General features: G+C 32.8%; 1 long non-coding RNA gene across 1 annotated transcript; it reads right to left on the bottom strand.

Moving 5' to 3' along the window:
* On the bottom strand, positions 1-2,622 carry LOC139502468 (uncharacterized). The gene is made up of 3 exons (XR_011658855.1): positions 2,538-2,622; positions 1,803-1,853; positions 1-212 (listed from the first exon to the last, which is right to left on the bottom strand). It is a non-coding gene; the product is annotated as an uncharacterized lncRNA (long non-coding RNA).
* Between the last annotated feature and the right edge of the window lie 6,419 nt (positions 2,623-9,041).

Genomic DNA, 9,041 nt, shown 5'->3' with positions numbered 1-9,041 from the left:
TTAAATATTGAGATACATAACTTTTTATTAGTAAACTTCTAGTGAATCTTCACTTTATCCCAAAATTGTATTCGGATCACGCGTAGGAATTTGACCGGTCTTTATACAGTTGTAACATGGTTCAACACAGTATCGGTCAGCTACAGGAGCAGTACACATGTTGATTGACATGAGGTATGCACAGTCAACATCCGGGTGATTTCTACATACATCTGAAAGTCATAAATGAATTTTAGTGAATCATACTCCATCACTTTTATTTTCAAGTGACCTACTCCTATTGTACGTATATGGAGCAGGATCTGCTAACCCTTCTAGAGTACCTGATATCAGCTCAGTTTTTTTGTTGAGTTCGTGTTGCTCGGTCTTGAGTTGTATTTGTTGTGTTTTGTATACTAGTATAATTGTTTGTAACATAATACGGCATTTTTCCTTTGAAGTTTTTACGTGATAATCTGCTTAATAGTTCGGTTTTTGAAAAACCATGGTTTAATATGAAGATTTATATGTTATTCCATGAAAAAGAATCATGACGTACTTTGTTCTTACAATTTCATGTAGATAGGCGGAGCTTGAACTATGGTTTAATCTGATATTTTTTTTTATGTTAAACCATGATTGAAACTCCGCCTCTTTGTTACGCCTGATTGACAATTTAGTGAATGCACGAGGACAAGGATTTCGTTTGTTTTACAATAGGATTTCTACTTACTGGGAATTCCGTCACTGACTTCATACATTTCATTGGGGAAAATATTTTTTTTCTAAAGATTTTTTTTATGACAAAAAAGAGCCGGAATATTTTGTTCTAAAAATTCCCAGACCCTGAAAAAAATCAAATGGTATGTTCCTTAGAGGAGCCCGAGTCGTTTGATTCAGAAAAATAATTTTTTGTCATGTCTGATGTGCTGTATTCCTAACTGGATCGATTTTCTCGTGCGCGAGCTAAGCAGTGGGTTAAAACGACACTCCTTCTGGTTTCTTAATAGTTAAAAAAATCATCAGGCCACTTTTGAATGATGTTACAAAACATATACACCACGCCTTACTCATTAACATATTTAAACGAACTCATCCTGCGGATTCGTCGTTTAAATATGTTAACTCGTAAATAGCGTGGTATATATAATACTTATCTATTGGTGTTTTTCTTTTTTAACCATGGCGTTGCCATTTTTTTTTTAAAATAAATAAGGCCGTTAGTTTTCTTGTTTGAATTGTTTTACATTGTCATTTCGGTGCCTTTTATAGCTGACTATGGGGTATGGGCTTTGCTCATTGTTGCAGGCCGTACGGTGACCTATAGTTGTTAATTTCTGTGTCATTTTGGTCTCTTGTGGAGCGTTGTCTCATTGGCAATCCTACCGCATCTTCTGTTTTATATTGTCAGTTTATTTTCAACAGTTTGAATGTCTCTCTGGTATCTTTTGCCTCTCTTTCCCAAATGCCATTGAGTTTTACCGAAGAAACATTAACTGTTAAATTAGCATCTGTCGCAGTTACATGCTATTACAAAAACTGAACATCTGCTGATGTTATTTATATATACATGTTTGAATATCAAGAACATTCATTTCTGTATTCTTTTAGTTTTTTAGATGATTTTTATTTATTTCTTAGAGCTAATATCCTAATGTATGTAGTTTATAGGTTTTGTTGACATTCTCACTTTGTTTGCTTAATCATAGTTATTAAGATTGACATCTGAAACAATAAATAGACGGGGATTCAGCTATTAATTGGATATGTCAATCAGCCAGCAAGCCATCCAAACCATTAAACTACAACAAGTTCACGTATACCTGTCCCAAAAGTTGTTACTGTTGTGGGTGATACTGTAGTTTGAATTAAATCTGAAACAAATATGAGAAGTCAAGTATATATTCCTGTTACTATAATATCTGTAATTGTTGCACGCACAAAAGAATAACACTGATATAGATGTAAAGACTTTCAGCACTCTTAGGTTAATTCACGTATAACATGTCCGTCTTTGTTTCTATGTTTGTTCTCCCTCAAGGGATATACAAGTATGCGGGGGCAAACAAAGCAAATAGAACGATCATGTGCGATAGCAGAAACTTTAATTTATTTCGTATGTACATTACACGTTGATGATAAACTTCGGATTGTAAAATAGGTTATTTGCGATGAAAATTCTTAAAAGTTTAACATCGATCGATTAGATCGACCAAATATTCTCTTTCTTTTAGGTTTTTATAGACATGTTTACAGTTTTAAATACCAGTATCTTTAATTTGTGGCGTTTCCCTTTGTAAAAATAGATGAATGATGACCAGTTTATATTGGTGGAGGAAGCCGAAGTGTCCAGAGAGAACCACTGAGCGTCGACAGTAATAATAACAATCCTAGTCAGCTAAGATTAGAGTCGCACGTGCAGGCTTCAATCCTAGTGTTGACAGGCTTGACGTGATACAGTATGAACTACCTAGACTACTCGGTTACTGAAACTTGAAATACAGTCGCTAATTGGAAACATGAACTACTTTCATTACTTGTCAAACTAATTAAAGTACCTAGGTAATGGTCGTTGCACAATGTAGTGCTGCAACACATTGATGCTATACTAACTTGGCGATTTTGTAAAGTTGGTAAGCCGTGACATATCTAAAGGGGAAAAAAGAAAAAAAACCTTCTAGTATACCAATTTAAAATGTATAATTTCACTAAAATACCAAACTTTGAAGGAGATGTAATAGAACTGACAGAATCATGCGCACGTTTGTATCAACCATCGGAACCAATAATGTATATTAAAACTGACAGTTCTTTCCTTTGGAACAGAATAAAACTTTGGAATTTTTGTATCGTGTTTTCTTTGGCACAACTTTTTGGAATTTTGGATCCTCAATGCTCTTCAACTTCGTACTTGTTTGGCTTTATAAATATTTTGATATGAGCGTCACTGATGAGTCTTATGTAGACGAAACGCGCGTCTGGCGTACTGGTGAGTCTTGTTTGGACAAGGCGCGTTTTTGGCGTATTGAATTTTAAACCTGAAAATTGTGTTATTCATTAATCATGTGTTTCTTTGTCTAATACGTTCTCTTATTTATTTGTATTGTAGTCCTGTATTATTATGTTGTTATTTCAATGTTATATTTAACATTGCCATTAAAGTGCGAGATTTGGCATGCCACAAAACCAGGTTCAACCCACCATTTTTTCCTTTAAAAATGTCCTGTACCAAGTCAGGAATATGGCCATTGTTATATTATAGTTCGTTTCTGTGTGTGTTACAAATTTAATGTTGCGTCGTTTGTTTTCTCTTATTTTTGAGTGTAAATTGACATTGCGATAAGACGTGTCACGGTACTTGTCTATCCCTAATTCTTGTATTTGGTTTTGACGTTATATTTGTTATTCTCGTGGGATTTTGTCTGATGCTTGGTCCGTTTCTGTTTGTGTTACATTGTAGTGTTGTGTCGTTGTTCTCCTCTTATATTTATGCGTTTCCCTCAGTTTTAGTTTGTTACCCCGATTTTGTGTTTTGTCCATGGATTTATGAGTTTGAACAGCGGTATACTACTGTTGCCTTTATGTACTAAATTATAATCCTGGTACCTTTGATAACTATTCTTATGACTTTTATATGATGCAAAGATATTTAACCAACGACAGACTATTGTGACTATTTGGCAGGACTCACTGAAACATTTTTTTTTTTGTCAATTTGCTATTTAAACAGACTCGGAAAGATTTAGTCTACAAGCTCGACATAAACTATAAGTACAACTCTTCATTTTGAGGAAGATTTAAATGTTGCATTATTTATTTTTGAAGGCTTTTTCATCACTGTGCTGGTGTCTCGATAAAGTAAGCGTGACATTTCGTTCATTCATGTCCAGTGTACAAGGTAGAACACAATGTTAAACTTCGTTATCGATATCGTTTCATAACTTTTCGTCATGATGTTGTCAACATCGCGATATTGGCGATGTCAACGATGTAGACAGGAAAGAGGAACAATGTAGACAATGTTGTCACGATGTAGGCGATGTCAATGATGTAGAGAGGAAAGGGGGACGACGTAGACAATGTTGCGAGCTGGTATAAAATCATGAACTAAGTTGACAATATCGGCGATATCGTCACTACATCGTGCAATTTCGTGAGTATTTGTGTATATTGTGTTGAAGCTGAGTAAAGGAAACAAATATTTTTGCGTGAAGCAATGGGGAATGAGCTTAGGTACTTAACTCAAACTTTTTAAATACTACATGTTTTGTACAAGAACAAACGCTCAATTAGACCGAGACCACAATTAATTCCTCTATCAATTCTTTATAACGTTTTGCCTCATTAAAAAAAAATCCCTATTATTTTTTTGTCTTTTTTGTGTGTGTGTGTGTAATCCACAGTACAAATCCAAAAATATATCCAATTTTCAGAAAAATTGAATGTTATATCATACAAATTTGGCAAATACACATCCATACCCCTATAGGCAAGTCAAGAGATGTTCTGAAATGTGTAAATATTACCTTTTTGCACCTGGCTTAATCACTATGTCCATATCAACATCAGTTAAAAAAAAAACAATCAAAAGTTAATTTCAGCTCTCTTCTTTCATTTCCACTCCAGAAAAAATAGAAAATGTACGAGAAAGGGAAAGAATAAAAAAAGAAAAAAATACAATATAGTTGACATTAGTTAAAGGGAACTATATTTGTTACGAAAAGCGGGATCATTAATTGTGGTCTTGGACCAATTAAAGCAAGCAATTTTTACAAATTAATCAGATATTTCGTATCATCCTTTTCAAACAACTAATAAAAATGCACACTTAAAGTTTAACAATATTTACTGTTCTCTGTTTACAGCCTAGATTATAACGGATAAACGGTCCGAATCCGCCAACAGCTAGTTCTGCATCTACAGAACATATCTTAAAAAAAAATGATAAATTTTATAAGATAAATCATGCAGTGTACAACGCTTTAAAAGGGCATTACATGTAGCTGTCGAACTCATGTTTACTAATTTGACTCAAATTCTCATAACTATTCTGTTTGATTTTTAACATATTACTGAAATGTATATCTAAATTATAAAAAGTCTTAAATAAACAATTAACAATGCAATTATTCGATAATATGTATCGGCGCGTCATGTGTTTATTAGTCTAGACGCCATTTAATTAACCACCGAGGAAAGGTCCAGAGATAGTTCTATCAAAACTTTTGATTTTTATACCACCATTCCCCATGTGAAATTAAAAAGTCGTCTAAAAGAAATAATCATCCACGCTTTCAACATAAAGAACGGTAGCATACGCTATACATTTATTACTTTGGTATCCCATACGGAATATTTTGTTAATAGTGAAAAAAAAGGTAAAACATGCTACACAGGAACAAGTGATCAGTTTGCTGTAGTTTCTGCTTGATAACGTATTTGTTGAATTCGGAGGTAGACTATTTCACATGGTTGGCATTCCTATGGAAACGAATTATGCGCCTCTGCCTGCCGACGTCTTCTTATTTTCATATGAATCGGAGTTCTTTCAGAGTTCAGACACTTGTCAAAACAAGAAGATCAAAGGAGACAAGTAATATAATTTCACTTTCAGATATATTGATGATGTTCTTTCCATTAAAAATCCAAACTTTTCTGATTGTAATCCATTGATATATCCCCCAGAATTTGAAGTAAAAGAAACAACAGACGCAGCTTCCTCCGCCTCATTTTTAGACCTATACCTCGAATTTGACATACACGGTCATCTCAGTACCAGAATCTATGACAAACGAGACGATTTTAATTATAAAATACAAGATGGTTTTCAGTCATAGATTCTGGGTAATGACGTGATTTATCGTCATAATAATTCTTTTATTTGTCTATATTGATATTACTTTTACTGTTTAGTCTGTTTCTATTGATATCCATTTGCCGTGGATCGGTACTTGTACATGCCGTTATTGTGTTAATGTTCTATCATAAATCTCGTATTCTTTTCTTTCATTTTTGCTAATATATTATATATGGGTATAAATAGACATTGAACACGTGCAATTGAATTTTTCTATGTCTGTTAGATTTCGTATTAATGATTTTATATTATCATGGACAAAGCGATATAACATTATAGTACATACGCATTGAGGTCTTTGTAAATGTAGGATATTCCTTCCTTGTTGATTGTGTTGAACGGTAATTTCAGAGTATTTGACGGTATAAGTTACATCTATACTGCTTTTTCTTTGACGTTTATGTATATTTTTTAGTTATGGATGAGTGTCTACTTTTTCAAATTCAACGGTAACATCTTCGTCCGATTTCAACATGTTTTATTTCACAAATGTTTTAACTACTATCGGAACAACTTACACTTGTGAGCAAATTTTGACCCGCTTTCGATGTTATCTGAATATTTTTCGTTGTAGCTTTATAGTGTAGGATTTATTTTGTGTTTTATTTTATTTCATATATATAAATGTATGGTATAGAAAGACAGAAGAGGTTTCTGCGGTTTCTGTGCAGAATCTACTGTAAAATTCTTGGCCCATTTTGCACTTATACCAAGTTAGGCTATTTTTGACTAATAATGTTATTTGTTGTTTATAAAAAAGAAGACGAGGTATGTTTTCTAATGAGACAACTCTTCACCAGACCAAAATGACAAATATTAAAAACTATTATATGTCACATATAAGGCCTTTTTATATTTTGTTCTTGTGTTCTGGTTTTTGCTAATGAGATATATAGCTGTTAGTATTTGTATAAGTTTGCTTTTCTGTGCGGTATTTTTGCGTTTCCTCTAATCTTCATATCAGATTTAACATCCAGAGAAAACCTTTATGTGATATATGGAAGGGAAGTGGTATATATTATTGATAAATAAAGGCAATAGTAGTTTACCGCTGTTCGAAATTCATAAATCGATTGAGAAAAAAACAAATCCTGGTTACAAACTAAAACTGACGGAAACACATCAAATATAAGAGGAGAACTACGACTTAGCAATTAATTGATTTCTAAGACCAATTGAAGAAAAATTTACCTCATTTGGATGACAATCTACTGTAGTGTGACAATTTTTGGGATTCCTGATGTTGTCACATGAGTAGCATTTCGTGATGTTCAGATGGTTGTCATTTGGTACTGAAATAAATATGGAAGTGATATTTTTATCGATGATGTTTAAAGCTATCTATTTATATCACCATACCATTTTGAGTTTTAATAAGTACAGAATATTCGATTTGAAATGTTAAATCACAAAAATACCGATCTCCAGGGAAATTTTCAAATCGGTAAGACCCTTATCAAATGACAATCCGAAGATCAAAAATATCAAACGAATGTAAAACAACTCTCATATTCTTGCCTTTGTACAGACATATCTTTATGTAGAAATTGTGGATTAAACCTGGTTTCATAGTTAGCTAAACCTCTAACTTGTATGACAGTTGCATAAAATTCCACTGTATTGACAACAATGTGTGAACAAAACTAACACACATAGTAGGTAAAAATAGTGGTACATTGTGTTAAAATCTTGATTCCTACTTTTGATTAGTACCTCAGGCATAGATAACCGTAGAATTATTTGACAAAACATTGTAGAAGTTGAGGTTATCAACGACATTTTAAGTCGTATTTTGTTGCCTTTACACTGTTTTGATTCGAGCGGCACTGATGAATACTGTGAAGACGAAACACTCGTCTGGTATACGTATGGGTAATTAAGACCCACTTATCTTTATAAATTGTTATCTTTGTTGAATGCGTCGTCTATAAATAAGAATCCATATGATAAACTTATGAACTATCTACAAGAAACCATAAAAGATGATAAACTTACTTCTCGAGATGATGTATTTTCCATGCACTACATTACATGTCAAATATAATAAAACTGCAAATAAATAAAATAATCATGTTTTTCTCGACTCTAATAAACAATATTTGTAAGTTTATTAAATACAGTAAATAATCTCATCATAGATACCAGGATACCAGAATTCAAAATATGTACGCCAGATGCACGTTTTATCTACAAAAGGCTCACCAGTGACGCTCGAATACAAACAATTTAAAAGACAAAAATAGTACGAATTTGAAGAGCATAAACAAATTTTGGAAATGGTATTCTTTAGTTTAACGTGTCAAAAAAATTCTAAATACATTTTTTTTTCATGTTTGATCATACGGTTGCCACATAAACATATAAACATTTAAAGAAAACTGTTTTCTTTGAATTCATAAAACAGCTCATAAATCATCATGTTCAACTGAATAAAAGTAAGTAAATGTATTTCGTTTACTTTACTTTGTTTTACTACTTTCGTCGTCGTGCTGTACTTAGATTTTAGTATTCGATAGAACATAACTTAATCACTCTATTATTGCTCATTTTTAGAAGCTCACGCCAATCCCGAAGTCCTGACACAGGGATTGGGTAAACGTGATCTGTAATCTTAATCGATTGTAGTTGGTTAATTGACAATAATCTGCAATCGATTACAACAAAACATATGATGTAATTCTCGATTTCATTTCGATTACTTAAACGTAAAATAGATTGATGAAAAAGAACATACAATGTAGTTTACTAGTAACCGAGAAATGACGCCTATGTGTCTTCTTTAGTTTAAACGAGCGATAAGAAAGAATGTGTCTAAATATAACTACAAACAAGTCTAAATTGAAAACAACGTTCAAACCTATGATTGCGTTGGAGAAAAACCTCAATTTTTATACGTGTACATGTAACAAATTTCGTTGTAGAGGGGTCTTAATACAGTACAAGCAATATTTTTCAAAAGACCAAAAGAGTGAAAAACATATTGTAACCAAACGCTTTTAAATAGCAGGTGGAACAACTGATGTTCCATAACCCTGCTGACTGCCATTGACGATTGCAAAATAAATTGATCACAAGGTGTAACAAAATGGATCTCTATATTAATTAAATAAGTAGAAAACAATAAACTTGCAGCAAAGATGGTAAACCACAACATGAGGTGCTAAATTTTTTACACCATATCTGGATTTCGATAATGAATGTCTCC

Source organism: Mytilus edulis, chromosome 14, assembly GCF_963676685.1.
Source record: "Mytilus edulis chromosome 14, xbMytEdul2.2, whole genome shotgun sequence".
Classification (NCBI taxonomy): Eukaryota; Metazoa; Mollusca; class Bivalvia; order Mytilida; family Mytilidae; genus Mytilus; species Mytilus edulis.
This window is presented reverse-complemented; position numbering and strand designations above follow the sequence as displayed.